Raw genomic sequence first — 15,709 nt, 5'->3', positions numbered from 1 at the left:
CAGATGCAATCTTTTCAGCTGGATAACTGCACACCGTGACAAGAGGTCAAAAAACAAATACTACTATGTTCTGGTTACAGTACTAAAAGCAAAGCCTAGCTATGCTATGCTAGGCTACCGTGAGCAATCACAGTGCCAGAAACCAGTGGTACCAATCAGAGCAATCCAGCATTCTTGATTTTTTAACCACCGCACCATGAGAAGGAAATTGGGGTGTTTTTATTCTTAGGCAAAGTAACAGGGTGGTAAATAGGCTTTTGAACCAGTCTGAGCATGTTGCACCCCAATCAAAGTCGCACAATTACTATTAATGCAATAAACAAAATATTTTAATTGAAATCCATTGTAAAGTACAGTATATCTTTCTACAGTATATTATATTTCCACCCCTCTTCTAAGCGGCTGTTGCTTTCTCCGGCAGGGGAAAGAGCTAGCAGGGCAAGCGGCACTGCGAGTGAGTTGATCTGCGGCTGCCTGCATGTTGTGTTCACAGCACTCAAGCAGAGAGTTTTCCCACTAAATCAGGCCTGACAAGGCAATTCCCTTTAATTCACCTCTCTAATTAAGATAAAGCCTTGGCCTTCTTGTTGTCAAATAAGAGCGGTGAGTAATCAGTAAATTGTGACGGTTAGAGCAACGCGCAGCCTCTCTCACTGGCTTCGACACAATTTATGTTTACTCTCACGTTTGCGAAAGTGCCCTGTTCCTAATACCCCGTTTTACTGTTTCACAAAACAGCACAATATGCCTTCATGGAAAATTCACCCTAAACACATCAAATCCGTCAGCAAGGCTGCAGAAACACCAGCGCTCTCACTTTGTCTCGAAATGCCTGAAATAAATCAGTACAGTGTATGAATATTTTTTCTCGGCTCCAACAAACAAGGTCAAGCATCTCTCCTAAATAAAGCTACAAAGTTTTCTCAAAAGAGCCGAACGGAAAATGTCAAAACAGTGTTTTGCATTTCAAAAACACTGCACTTCACCTCCGAAACGCCCTCAGAGACCCCGAACCCCGAACACAAGTTTCACAAACAAACAATCAGTGTAATCAGCACGCTGATGCTGAGATGCGTGCTCGCTCGGCGCCGCAAAGAGAGAGAGAAACGCTTCCACCATCACAGAGATGTGAGAAATACACGCTTGATATAATTCAAATACATGCAAATACATCTCACCAGTTTCTCTCCAGAAACATGGACGTTCTGAACCATCCTGATCAGAGAAAGCAGACGCAACATGAGATGAAATGCCTGCTTTCAGGTTGGGGTTGTGCAATCACACGGTAATGCTGCCGATTTATGTCAGAATCAGTTCAGACATCAGTCACATGTACGAGGAATTAGTCAGGAAACTGGGACTGGGGCTCACAAAAATGGAGGATAGAGAAGACAAATAGTAAACAAGGAAAATTCTAATCATTACACACACACACACACACACACACACCCCATCCTCTCCATGTACTACAGAGGAACTGTAGAGAGCATCCTGAGCAGCTGGATCACTGTCTGGTGTGGGAATTGCAACGTCTCTGACCCTACAGCAGATAGTGAGAACAGCTGGGAAGATTGATGGTCGCTCTCTCACCTCTATTCCAGACACCGCAGAGCCACCAGTATTGTGAAAGACCTCACCTATCCTTCAATTCCTTCTGACTCTTCCACAGCTTCTTCCCTCAAGCCATTAGATTCCTCAACACTCCTCAAGACACAAAACTTACATATTCTTGCCATGCAGACCTCTTTGCTCACTTACTGCTAAACACCGTATTTAAAGGTGTCTTCCCAGCTAACATGCCCATTTGTTTCCAGTATAAGTAGTTTTGTTCTCGGGTTCCATGTTGGTCCTACTAATGGATGCATACCAGGGTCAGTGATGGGACCAGGAGGGATTAAGCATGGGCCCTGGACATGGAGCCTAGATGGGACGCATGAGATTAAGGTAGGTTATAATGATGGGGCCCATTTGGGAAGCCTAACTGGGTCCTAGTATAAACTCAGTGTGTGTAGGGAAACCGGTTCCGCTCAGAACCCATGCCCACCTGGAACCCACCGAGCCTATGTAAGCCCCACATGAGCATGGGACAAATGGGCAACTCTATTTTCCTAGGCATAGTTCAACTGCTGTGTGCAACAGAACCATTGTGTTGAATTGCTCTGGGTTGCACCATGGGTTAGTCCTGCCATCTCTCGAAGATAGGACTAATGTTTAGATGGCTGCGGTGGCCATTTTTAACAGAGAGAGTCAGAGACTTCAGACTTCAGACCTTTGAAGAACCTTTCGGTTGGTTCAAGGCCTACCAGCCTCTTCTAATGTGGATGAAAGTTGAGACAACACAGTCAAGAACATAAGAGCACACTTTCCACTACAAACTTTTCCTTTGACAAACAGTAACGCTTGAATTCGATGTGTTCGAAATTCTCTTTCATCTTATTGATCTGCAGAAACAGAGCCTTATGAAATATTCAGGGAACGGATCAACCGGAATTATGTATGACCGCGATCAATGCGGGAACGTGAATAATAAAGATGAAGAATAACTGTTGGTCCTGTCTCCAGTCTCCGACCTGCCTCTTAAATGGAGAATTTTCACCTGTGCCGTTTGAATTTGCTGCTCAAGCGGGATTAGAGGCAGACAGCTCTGTGTCTAGTCTGCAGCTGACAGGCTTTACATAAGGTCCAGGTAGGATTCGGTAGAATCGTCTGCCGTACAGTAGCTGCTTTTGATCAGTTTGCTGCACGTCCCTGAAGACTCGCTCAGAGAAAGACTGCTGATACTGTAAGGATGCGAAAGACCAAATTTCATCTCTCGCTCAAAAATTACTGAGAGCCCAAGGCTGCAAGGAGCTTAAGGAGTGATTTGCGATCAGACCTTGAAATGATGTTCATTTACCTCCATTAATTAATTTCTCCTATCACAAGACTGCAGGAAACTCATTAAAACAGCCATCTCCCACTCTCTCTCTCTCTCTTTCTCTCTCTCTCAATTCTGAGGTATGGGTAGAGCATTGGCACTGACGAGCATCTGTTTGTGTTGACGAAGAAGAACCCTAGACTTCTTATTCAGTAAGTACTATTCAGTATATTACATTGTTCAGTTCAGTTAATACACGATATGTCCAAATATTTATGGACAGTCCTTCTATAACGAATGCATTCAGCTAGTTTAGGTTGCACCCATTGCTGACACAGATGTGCAAATGCATGCAAACAGCTTGCCGAGTCCTTGTAGAGAAGTAGTGCCAATAGAATAGGACTCTCTATGTTGGGGAATTGGGGGTGAGGTGGGGTGGTGACCACCCAACATCCTAAACTAAACAAGGCTTCTTGTTGCTGAATGCAATCAGATCCTGACATTAGCTCTCCAACATCTAGTAGAAAGCCTTATTTTCTGTACTTCCCTTTCCCCATACATTTTATAATCCCCTGATTTCGGAAGAGAAAATACATGAGAAGGTGACCCAGTACCCAGTACCGTCCATGCATTGTATGCTTTATAGTACTCACTGGATCAGAAACATAGGGTTCAAGGGGCCATGCAGCAAAACCATTCCTGATAATGCCTTCTCTGTCATGAAGAAGCTAATGTAGAGTATCTAGGTGATGTAGGTAGTTTAGGGAGTGAAGAGTAGACCCATACAAACCCTTAGAGTGTAAGAGGGTAAAAGCTTGGTCAGCTGTGCTAAAGGTCAACAGAAATAACACCCATCCAAGAGTCAATATCAGAAAAGATCAATTGAGTTGTATCCCCTTAAACCCAACCTCAAATGGTCTTTGAAGAAATCTGGCAATGGCTTCAAAGGAAAGGACTAACAAAACCTAAAGGCCCAATGACCCATAGATCTTAGAAGTACATGATTGATCTGAGAGCAGTTCAGCCTTCAGTTCAATTTCAGCACTAAATGGCAACTTCAAGGACTCTTTGGAAGAAGAGTGGTCTCTCTGCAGTAGGACGGCTTAGGACTGGAGACATGTGAAAGAATCAGCCATAGCATTAGCACCACTTCTACAAGGGCCAAATTATGATGGCTAGACGGCTGGGTCAGAACATCTCCAAACATCTCCAAGCCCAGGCAGGACTAGTGTGTTCCTTGTATGCAGTGGTCAGTGCCAACCCCCAAATACTTTTGGGAGGTGTTGGGAAATTGGGGATGAGGTGGGGTGGTGATCATCAATGCTTCAAATCTAGTAGAAAGCCTTCTTCCCTGCCTGGACAGTAGAGACAGTTACTCCAACAAAAGCAGGATAAGCTCTTTTTAATACCTTTGATTTGGAAGAAATCCTGTATGAGCAGGTGTCCCAATACTTTTGTCCATATTTTTTTTGTTTCTGTGGGTTATTCTTTAGACAGACAATTCTGTTAATTTGACAATACGATGTTATAGGATTTAATGAAGATTACAGGAAAGTTCTTCACCACTTTAAATGGTTTCCACACTCAAGCACATTTGACGTCTTCTGCGATTGGAGACACAGAACCGATTCAGCATAAACATATAAATGAGATTGGGCCCTTTTTTGACATCTCCATAGTGTAGAAGTGAAATCTGCCCTTTCATTTACCTTCTTTTTGTCCACAGTTGTTTACTTGTGAATTTCCCCTCCACGTCCAGGTTCCACTAAGCTATTTCAATCTCCACACCAATCAGGTGGAGGAAATACGTCCTGCCCTCTGCGCCAGCGAGGGCAAGAACGTCCATTCTCTTCACAAAAGAAGACAAGCTCATGAATCCACTCACAACAAAAGGTGCTAAGATTTTTTTTTAACTCAATCCGTTTCTAAAAGTCTCCTCTCCAATTCATTATCCCAGCGCTCCACCAGTGGAGAGTCAGAGTTGCAGCTTTTCCATTTACATCTCTCTTTCTCTCTCCCTGGCTCTCTGTGTGGAGCTGCATGGGGGATTGGAAGTGCTTACCGGGGGTGAATTGCCTCTTTTTGTGAGAGCGAAACCCTTCGAAACCAATGACTTTTCCACAGTGTGAAACCCTGAGCTTTTGTGCTGAAATCAAACAGTGGCCAGCCACAGATCTGACTCTTTTTTTCTGTCAGGGTTTCCAGACTGCCAGGATGAAGAGGGTGTGGAAGGAGTGGCTGACCATATACTCAATAAAGCTGCTCCAACAGCTGCTTCACTGTCCGATACACTTCCCTAATATTTGTGCACATTAATTTTTACATCTGTGATGCAGGTTCCATTGGTGACTCATTTTGATTCTGTTGGTGAATCAGTTTGATTCTGTTGGCAAGTCTGTTTTGATCTGTTGACGAGTCAGTTTAATTCTGTTAGTGTATCACTTTGATTCTGATGGTGAGTCATTTTGATTCTTTTGGTAAAACAGTTTGATTCTATTTGTGAATCACTTAGATTCTATTAGCAGGCAGTTTAATTCTGTTGGTGAATCACTTTAATTCTGTTGGTGTGCCAGTTCTGTTCTTTTGGAGAATTAGTTTAATACTATAGCTTCGTAATTTGTATTCTGTTGATGAATCTGATTCTGTTGGTGAATCAGTTTGATTCTGTTGGTGAGTCTTACTACCTGTCTCTGCAAACTGTGTTTAGTGCTCTGCACAAAAATATCACACAGTATTTAAAAAAGAAAAAGAGGCAAACTTGTGAGCTGGAAACTTCCAGTAAAGTCAGAGGCCACAGTGTTAAGTAAAACCCCCCCACACAGGAGACAAGCTCAGAGGAACACATTCACTTCCTACTGAATCCGCATTCCAGCTCTAGAGGGTACCTGTTGGGCTAAGTGACTCATGCTGGCCTTTCAGTATCCAATCATGTCCTGTCGTTCCAGACACTGTAGGTGATTCACAATCTTCACAATATACTGGAACCTCTTTCAGGTTAATGCCATGGACAATGTCCTGCCTCTGTGAGTCTAATCATCATCAGGTGCCAAATAAGGCTGCATTTCATAACAGCTTGACTGTTTACAGCCCACTCATCATGAATTATTCACAGAATTATGAGTCACTGAAGTTTCATATATTGTCAAGCTCAGGTCTGCTGTAGTCCCATGATTTATTAAAGATGACCTCTTCTGTAGCCATCACTTTTGCTTTCCCAAACCTGATCTACCTGTGGTAATAGTTTGCTGTTGAGGTTGTTTCCATCTTTAAATAATTTAATAATTTTGTCAACCTATTGAACACAAAGATAAGAGATTTTTCCTTGAGGAACGTTTGGGGGTTCTTCAGGTGGAAACTGTGGAGGAACCTCTTAAGGTGCTTTGATGAATCTTCAAGGAACATTTTTCATCTAAAACCTTTTTCTTGAAGGTTCCTCAAAGCACCTTAAAAAGGTTCCTCCACAGTTTGACTGAAGAACCTCTATAGGTTCCTCAGGGATCTTGTACTTTTAACAGTGTAGTTTAAATCCCGGGACAGAAGCCGGAGCCTAAAAGAGCACAATTGGCCATGCTCACACTAGGTGGGTAGATGGTGCTCTCTACGTCCCCACATCACTCCCAGTTGGGGAGCCGGGTTTCCTCTGAGCGCAGTGATTGCCCAGTGATGATACATTAGCGACAGTTGGAAAAGAGGTGGTGGTTGACCTCACATGTATCAGAGGCAGGGGCACAGTGTCATATAGTTTCAGGGGGCCCATGGCAGCGTCCCTGATGGGAGAGGCTAGTCTTTTCCCTCCTAGTGCTGGGAGCATTGTAAGTTATGGGGGAAGAGTTCTAAAAAGTGGGTTGGGCAATTGGCTTTCTATTGGGAACAAAAATTGGGGTAAAAAAATATATATAAAAAGATGAGAGCACTGGTGCAGGTGCAGTGAGGCTGTGCTATATAGCCACCCACAGACACAAAGTAATGCCCTGGCTGAGAAGAGCCCTCAGCGATGTAGCAAAATGAAGTATTGACTGCTTGTCAGAAAAGAAAACACAATCATCTGTCTCCGGCGTGCTGAAGGAACCAATCTGGAGGAAACGCAAGCCAAACAAACGAGGAGTGTTGGTGGGAAACAGTAGAGTGTCATGCAACAGCATGACTAAGCAAAGGAGGAGGGGGTCTGGTTTCAGACCAACTACTGAGCTCAGCTCTGGTTTGATGAAGTCAGAGATAGAACACAAGAACTTCAGCTCAGCGTGGTTTCTTTAATGTTTTACTGAATAAGTCTGTGCATATTAGCATCATATTTTACTCTGGAGCCCCGGAGACCCCAATTCTGTATGATAAATATTAATAATGGTTACAAAATCAACTTATCATTTTTTTATTGACCAAATTAAACCAACTGGACTAACAATGACTGAAACCTCAACCAGTCTAAAGACTAGAGGGGTCTATCCAGGACCCCCGAAACAGACTCATGAGGTTAAGTAAAGAATGGATGCAGCTCATTGTGGAGTCCATGTCTTGTGGTACTAATGGCACGGCTGATATGTGTGTACAGGCTGTGCCAGCTTGTGTGAATGCCTGTGTCAGCTATGGGTACACCTCAAAGAAGCTGAATCTGAAGCTAAAGCTAATTAGAAAGGGTGTCTGGATACTTTTGGACCGTGGCACATCCTTATTCTGAGAACAGATGTTAATTACTGTCTGAGAATAAGGATGTGAGATTTCTGAGACGCTATGAAAAGTGCACGCCTCACAAATATTTCATCAAGAAATTCTCACTTGCCATCATTAACAAGTATATCAGACAGAAAGAAGCAGAATTAGCGCTCATTCATTACCAGTGGCAGCTAATTCTCTTAATTAGATTATCTGATAATCTGAGAGTAAAAATACTCCACACTCAAGGTGGACTTTATTAGACATGTCAGTGGAACTGCTCTGCTACAGAGATGTGAAGTGAAGAGCCTCTTTTAAACTAAGACCTCCTATTGCTTTCTGTGGCAGCATTCTACTGTCTGCAATCAGTGTGAAACCAATGGGAAATACATGAACTAGCAGAGCTGGGAGAGGGTTAGACTGAAGATCTAAGGGCCAATGGTTTACTCCCGGGTTTCGGCAGAGAGCTGTGAGTGTGTTTATGAGGTTGGTGTAGCCCTCCCCATGGCAGAGTGCAGTTCAATTCCCCAGTCAGGCGAGTACACCAATAAGAGTTCTTGGGCAAGGCTCCTAACTCTACATTCTGCTACCTGTGTAACACCATTCCCCTGAGTCACTCTGGGTAAAAGTGTACCTAAATGCTGTAAATGTACCAGTTTACAGCATTTAGTCCAGATGAAACCAAGGGGTGACCAAAGGTTTGCACACAAAATCGCAACACTTTCTCAGGCAAGTTGAATGAGACTCTTTTTCTTTTTTTTAATGTCCCATACAGTTTGTCCAACCTCACAACAGTTGAGAATGTGGTGCCTGGGTAGGTAAACTGGAAATACGTGCAGATTATTCCAAATGGGCGTTGGGTGGTAGAGCTCTATCGGGTGAGGATGTCAGTGGTTGCATAAGCTTTTATTTTCTGGCAGGAGGACTAAGACTAAGAGTCAGCATACTTTATCACCATTGCACAGCAGTGCGACAGAACCTCACCACCCAGGGAGCAAGGAGGAGTTAGGTGCCGTGGGTGCCTGTCAAGGGGAATCGAACCAATGACCTTCGGGTCCCAAGTCACCAAGTCTGCTTCTATAACCTTTAAGCCATGGCTGACAAAAAGGTTGTAGCATGTGAGGGGCAGGTGGAAGGCAATAGCTTGACATCAGCCTTCTAATATAGCCCCGCCCACCTCAAATTCAACAACTTCAACAAATACAAAATTGAATAAAAAAATACAATACAAATTCTGATTTTCCTGCTCTTAACAAACCTACTATACCTGGTAATCAACAGGTGAGTTGAATCAGGTGAGCAGGAGCAGAAAAAGCTCAAAACTATGCAGGAATCCGTCCCACCCGTGGCTTAACGCATGAGCAGACTGACAATCAGCTGAAAGCCCTGTAAGATTATAAAATCCATATCCAATCATGTGTGTCCTAACTTTTAAATGGTAATGTAGATGCCCCTGCACCTACCCCAGTGCTGACAAACAACCTAGCCAGCAATAGAGTGGCACATCATTTTGCAGAGCTGCATCTTTCTATAAAATTGTTTATTGTTCTGTAATGGGCAAAGGGGTGCGATTTATGAAGCTCCTGACAGCGACCAAACACTCCGTCTTTGATTTGTTGATTAATATTTCAAAGCAAGACGAAAATGTCAGGCCCGGCTAGGAGTGTAATTATTTTTGCCATTTCCTTGGCGCAGGATTTAGGACCCTGCTGGGAAAGAAAACACGTCCTAGCCTAAGATCTCTGCAGGGATCAAACGAGACACTGGACATAAAAAGCTGAGGCTGGTCAAATGGAAGTCTTGCTTCATAAAGAAGGCCGCCACACATTGTACATCAGCACGTACTGTACACTGCAGCAACAGAGCACTGGTCTATATGGAGGGCATGCAAGCTTTCAGAAGGTAGAGTACATTTTTAGGATGAGAGGTGCTTGGACTATGGTCTTCACTATGAAAGGACAGAAACGCTGAAATCGCAGGAAGAAGCACTATCCCCCGAGCTTCACATTTTCGCAGATGGATTCGTTGAAATAAATGACCCTAGTATAAACGTCTGCCGGTCTTCTCTTTTGTCTTTGAACAGGGCACATTGTAATACTGTGCTGATGAGCCAAGAAGTAATATCTAGCTCTGGATGCTAATAGTCACTGGTTTGTAATAAGCTTTAATTACGCTGCTCAGGATGCTAATCAGTACTGCTCTCGTATTACAGTAATCAGCTACAGCCACCCGATCAAAAGGAGATATTGGGAGGTCTGTATTGAACAGTTAGGACTATAAAGATGAAAATAAAGATAAATAAATTCAAAAATATATAAATATATAAAAATTAAAAAGATATAAATCTGATGAAAATATTGAAATACCTTTTAAAGATTTGAACTTTTTTTTTAAACTTACACCAACAAAAAACATTACCCACCAAGCATCAGACGCCATATGGGCATTGTTTTTTGGGCTAAACCTGGTCTCAAAGAGACGTTGAAAATTGGGCTGTTTTTAGTCAGCTTGATTTGGTCCAAATTTAGCCCCAAGTGGACGTCCTTTTAGGACCGCATATTGCCCTAATACACCATGAAGATAATTTGATGAAAAGGTTGTGTTGGGTATCCTGAACATAACCGCTTTCGTTCAAAAGCGTAACACATTGATGTCTCGGAAAAGAAAAAGCCCAGACCACTGCTGTTGCAGGGGGAAAGGCCCACCACCCAATGCAGCACGAACACAGGCCAGGGGTAAAGCAGCGGGGTGAGGGTGGTGATAGTGGGGGTGATGCTGGGAGGTAAATGTATGTGGTAGTGTTTGGAGTCTTGCCCAATGACTTTAGAAAACATGGACAGCCCATCATCCTTCAAAAGTGAAGCAACCACAGGTCTAGCTGCGCCTCTGCTGGTTGGTTGCAGTATGATGTGTAGCTCCGCCCATGCCCTTATGTTTCAATGACAAAACAGCACATTTTCCATCTCAAAATAATATCATATTATATTAGTAACTTTAATATTCTTGCTGTCACGCTATGCATTTTTTCCAGTTTTCACTTTTTGACATAATGTGAATCTGCAGTTCTAAATTTTATGATCAATGGACCAATAGAAATGCTTAACATGACTTGAAATGTAATATATTTTTTCATATTGGCTCCCATGCCCAATAAGGTTTGTTCCTTCTGAAAAGTTGCAGTTTTAGAGATACAAGATTTTTTTAGCATGACAGCGATTGAATATATAGAATAACTCAGTTACACTTATGTCCATTTAAAAGCAAATATGCTTGTACTTTCATTTAATTAAAGTTATAAATACAAAACATCTACTTTTACTTCTTTACAAAGTGTTTCTGTACAGTCACTTAAATACAGGATATGTGGACTTTGCCCACCCTTGATTATTCACCAAGAAAATGCAGTAAAAGTCTTCTCCTCTGGTCGCTGGAGAGTTTTACAAATGAGGAAAATTAAGAGAGGAATATTCACCAAGCAAGACTTCAGATTTCTCACATGCCTGGATTGCCCAATAAGGATGTTCCTCATCTCCTCTCCTTTTTAGCCGTTTTGACTTTTTGGCTTGTCTAGATAACTGAGAAGTCTCAAAGCTCTTCTTTGAACATGTCTTCATTGAAAAAATATCACTTTTTGCTCAGCGAACAAGCCAAAAACATGCTTTTCCACATCCTTTTCATACACTGTGGTGGTTCAGCCTCAAAGTGTTTTATCTTCAGTAGGTCACATTTGACCCCCAGTCAGAAGGCATGAGCGAGTGTCCGTTTAAAACTTTGCATAAGCCTGAAAAATAATATTCCTTCCAGAGCCGAGTCGAGCCAAGCCGATCCGAGTCGGGCGGACTAAAGCTTCTGCGGCGTTTGCTTCATCTTTTATTCAGGCCTTACATTAACGTCACTGACTGAGAGGCACTGATTAGATGCAATCCACACAGAAGCCTGATAAAACGCCGCAATATACTTACGACAATAAACTCCACAAGAGGCCGGCGTCCCAAACTGTGAAAGAAATGATAAATAGTTGAAGAGCTTGGCATAGCTGCAGAGCCCCTGGGCTGTCTGAACTCCGGGGGAGGGGAAAGGCATGGAACAGCTGCGTGCGGCATATCAAAGAACATCACTACCCACAATCCATTTTTAATTCAATATTATTGATGTCTCAGTAGAAGCCAGAAGTGCTCAAATCTCGGCCCTCTGTTCCACGTCCACGGTCCCATCAAAAGCGCAGCTGTTCTCAAAGTGAGCGCGGATCTAGCTGTATAGGACAGCGCTTGGATGGAGCTTCTTCTGTGTGGACAGTTAGCACTAGTGCTAGATACACTGGGGCTTTATCCAGCATTTCTTCTCAAATCAAGGCTATTAATAGGGAAGATGTCCACATTTTTTGGACATCTTTCCCAATTTGCTCCCCAGTTTAGCCAATTCCCAACCACTAGTTGGGACTCGACCCAATCACGCAAAGCTGTCAGCTCTGGGAAGGTGAAGACCAGCAAGTTTCTGTTACATAAGCATTAGCATTAGCCAACTGCATCCCATGTCAGCTGTCAGCTGAACACGCTTGGAGGAGAACACTAACTGCTAGTTCTGTTAAAGGTGTATAGATAAAAACATCACTGGTTAGCTACACAATATGTCCCAATGTTTCTGCACACCCCTTATAATGACTTTTACATTCATAGCCCATTGCTGACACAGAGAAGTACTGCCAATGAAACATGAACCTATTGGCACCATGCTTAATGCGAGGTGTGGGTTACAGGGGTATATACAGTGGGTTACCACTGTATACACCCCCCCCCAGCACGTACTGTGCTCATCACTGTGGTGATGTGTAAAAAGACCCCCCACCCCCCGATAAACAGATCCAGTTCTCTAATTAGAAACAATGTCTGGATACTTTTGCTGCTGATATGTTGCTAACATTCCAGCAACAGCAGATCTACGCAGGAGCCTGAAAAAAAAAGAGAGAGAGAGAGAGAGAGATTCGGCTGAGGCAGACCCCCCATGTGTGGTGATTACTGGACTTCAGAGATGGATCTGAGCTTTCTGTTCAGAGTATAATCCTTGCAAGTAGTTTTACACCGCAAGCCAAATCCTCCTGAACCCCTGGTGAGCCAATTAGGCCTAACAGAAAAAAGTGGAGGAGCTCCATATTATCCCAGACTCCCCGTAGAAGCGTCGAGTAACCCGTACAAAGACCATTGACCCCATACTTGGCTTCCAGTTGCCACAATTGACAAGCCAGTGTTCGGTGAGATACTGTCTGAGATTATTATTATTATTATGTAACATGCTGCTACTGCGCTATGTAATTCTCCCTAATATTACTCTATTGACTCAGTCCACATACTTCTTTACCTTTTTAGTATCCAATTTTCCTCCCCAATTACCCAACCCACTCATCAGTGGTCTCCCCCATTACATGTGATACTCCCGACACACAACTCATATGCGCAACCAGCGACTGCCCCTTTTCAAACATCAGCTGAAGCCACGTGACCGGTCAATAAGCGCGCTCAGAGGAAGCGCCAGGTACCCAGCTCTGATGTATCGGTTAGGAGATGCCCATGCCATCCAGAATCACTAGAGAGAACCGCCCTGCTTCTTATACTCTTATGCAGTGATGGTTCTTTATCTCTCAGCTTGTCCAGAAATGCATGTATTAAGCATGGCCTTACATGCTTGGCAAATTACACATCCCACCAAAAAAACAATCATCCATCCATCTTCTTATCTGCTTCTTCAAGGTCAGGGTCGCGGTGGGTCTGGAGCTTACCCGGAATCATGGCTGCAAGGCAGGAATACTCTCTTGATATCTCGCCTTCACTCATACACTCATACTTAGGGACAAGTTTGCGTAGCCAATTCGCCTGTGTCTATGAACACACCAAACTCCTCACAGACAGTGACTGAAGTGGAGATGAAACCCACAACCCCAGGCCCCTGGAGCTGTGCGACACACACACACTACCTGCTGCGGCAATATGCCACCCCGCAAGCAATATTAAGTCCATGGTTATATGGTGAACAATCATGTACTTTAATGGTAAAAATCTAAACACAAATCCAAGTCACATGAAACAAACAGGAAACCGTCCAGGATCTAAGATGGTCAGGGATGGACACAGTGAATACTGCAACAGGCTTTCTAAACCAGATCTGACATGGCTTCTTTTCAGAATCAGAATCAGAAATACTTTATTGATCCCAGGAGGGAAATTGCAGTTGTAATAGTTGCAACCGTTCGTGCAAGAATAAACACTCTATAAATAAACACTCTATAAAATAAACACTCTATAAATAAACACTCTATAAAATAAATGAATAACAAAGAGAGAAAAAAAATGAAAAACTTGAAAAATGAACATATATTAATATAATATAGTATAATAATATAGTACAGTATTTTATAGTATTTTCCTGTGCTAAAGAAATATTGGCAATATCGGCACCCCCAGTTTTCCCCCAATTCTGTTCAAACCACCAGCTATGCACTCTTATCTCCCACATCTGGTCGCTTTATAAATCAGAGGCGTTCTGTACACTTCATTATCTATTCTGTACACAACGGCGGAACTTTTTGATATTCTTCCCAGCTGCTAAGATCCATTACTATTATTACTATTGTCAGGAAACACAATAATGAAACACATGCAAATAATCATTACTGCTGAAGACTAAGAGGGTTTTTAAGGTCGCCTAGCTGTGCTGCAGTTTTACCAGCACAACCAACAAGCTTGAAGTCCAGTTTTTTTTATAAGTATCACTACAGTGTTAGTTGTACTCAGTTTGGTTCCGTGTCTATATCATATTGTAATTAAGGTTAGTGTTAAGTTAAGTTCAAAAAGGTCATGATTTAATTCATTTTCCTGCATTATTTTCTTGTGCTCTTCCGATATCTTCACTTTTGTCAAAGTCTAAACAAAAAGTCTAGGTCAGATTCCTGGCGTGTTTTAAACTGCAGAACTGTTCACGGCTCTGCTCGTCCTCATAAACTGAACAAATCCTGCATAAGAAAACACTGGTGACTGTCAGAAGCTTTGTAAAAACCTGTCTAAGGGTTTTAAGGAGAAATTTCTGAATCAGGCCCATTGTTTTATAATGAAGTTGGGGCCTTTCTGAACCGCCATACGGAAGGCTAGAAGTGGGCCGGTACGCAGCATTTCACTGTTTGGCGTACTGGTTAGCTACTTCTCACAAATGAGCCAAATGTGATTCAATTTCTACAGCTTTAAATGCATCTGTTTAAGCCTTCACTGTTGGTCTATATGTACCTGCATGTACATCAACCATTGGTGAAAGTGCTTGAGAGAGACAGAGACAGAGACAGAGAGACAGAGAGAGAGAGAGAAGGAGAGAGAGAGATTGATTTTCATGCTGCTATTTCAAGAGGCGGGATCTACTAAGGCTACTACAGAGGACCTGCCCTACCACGCCTGCAGCCCAAGGGTCCCTATACAAAGCATGTAAAAACGGACTTGTCAAGAACTTTCTTTCCAAGGACGCGCAAGTCTCCTCCACCTCGGGCGTAACCAGCAAGCTGACTGGCACATTTGGGCAGTTTATCTGTAAACAGATGACAGATGTTGAGCGCTACAAGAACTGCCATTCATTTCAACCAGTGGTCGGCCTCTGACCAAACTCTGTGGAAATCTATGGAACTCTATGGGTATTGAATGTGGCCCCTAAAGTCACACACACACACTTTATGGGAAAAAAAAGTTTGTTTTATTTAACAGCCTGGAGAGAAGTGAGAAACGCAGGGGCAGAGGCAGAGGAATGACCTGTGCACTGACCTTAAGCCTGGCATGACTTTTTTTTTTATTATTCTTAAACAATGTAAGCAGCGAATTAGTGTGAGCTAAGAGGAAGAGAATACACCTCAGGACAACATAACCTCAGAAAATAAGGACGTCGACTGTGTTCCCTGTGCTTTGTTTGCAAAAATTAAAGCAGTCCATTTTATGGCGTACAAGCGCTTTGAGTACAGGCATTAACCAAGTCTCCAGTTCCCACCAGAATGCAGTTCACTTCAAAGGCTTCAGCGCACAAGCTGAACCCCCTCGCCTTTTGCTGGTAGCAATGGAAGAATCACTGATAAACAGCCTTCTACTCATGAATGAAGCTTCTTATGTAGGGCAGTCTATCTGTCGACACACTACGATGGACTACAATACCAGTCAGTTCCTTTCTGCATCATCCTGA

The sequence above is a fragment of the Salminus brasiliensis genome, chromosome 19 (genome assembly GCF_030463535.1).
Source record: "Salminus brasiliensis chromosome 19, fSalBra1.hap2, whole genome shotgun sequence".
NCBI classification, from domain to species: Eukaryota; Metazoa; Chordata; class Actinopteri; order Characiformes; family Bryconidae; genus Salminus; species Salminus brasiliensis.
Note: the sequence above shows the minus strand (reverse complement) of the source record.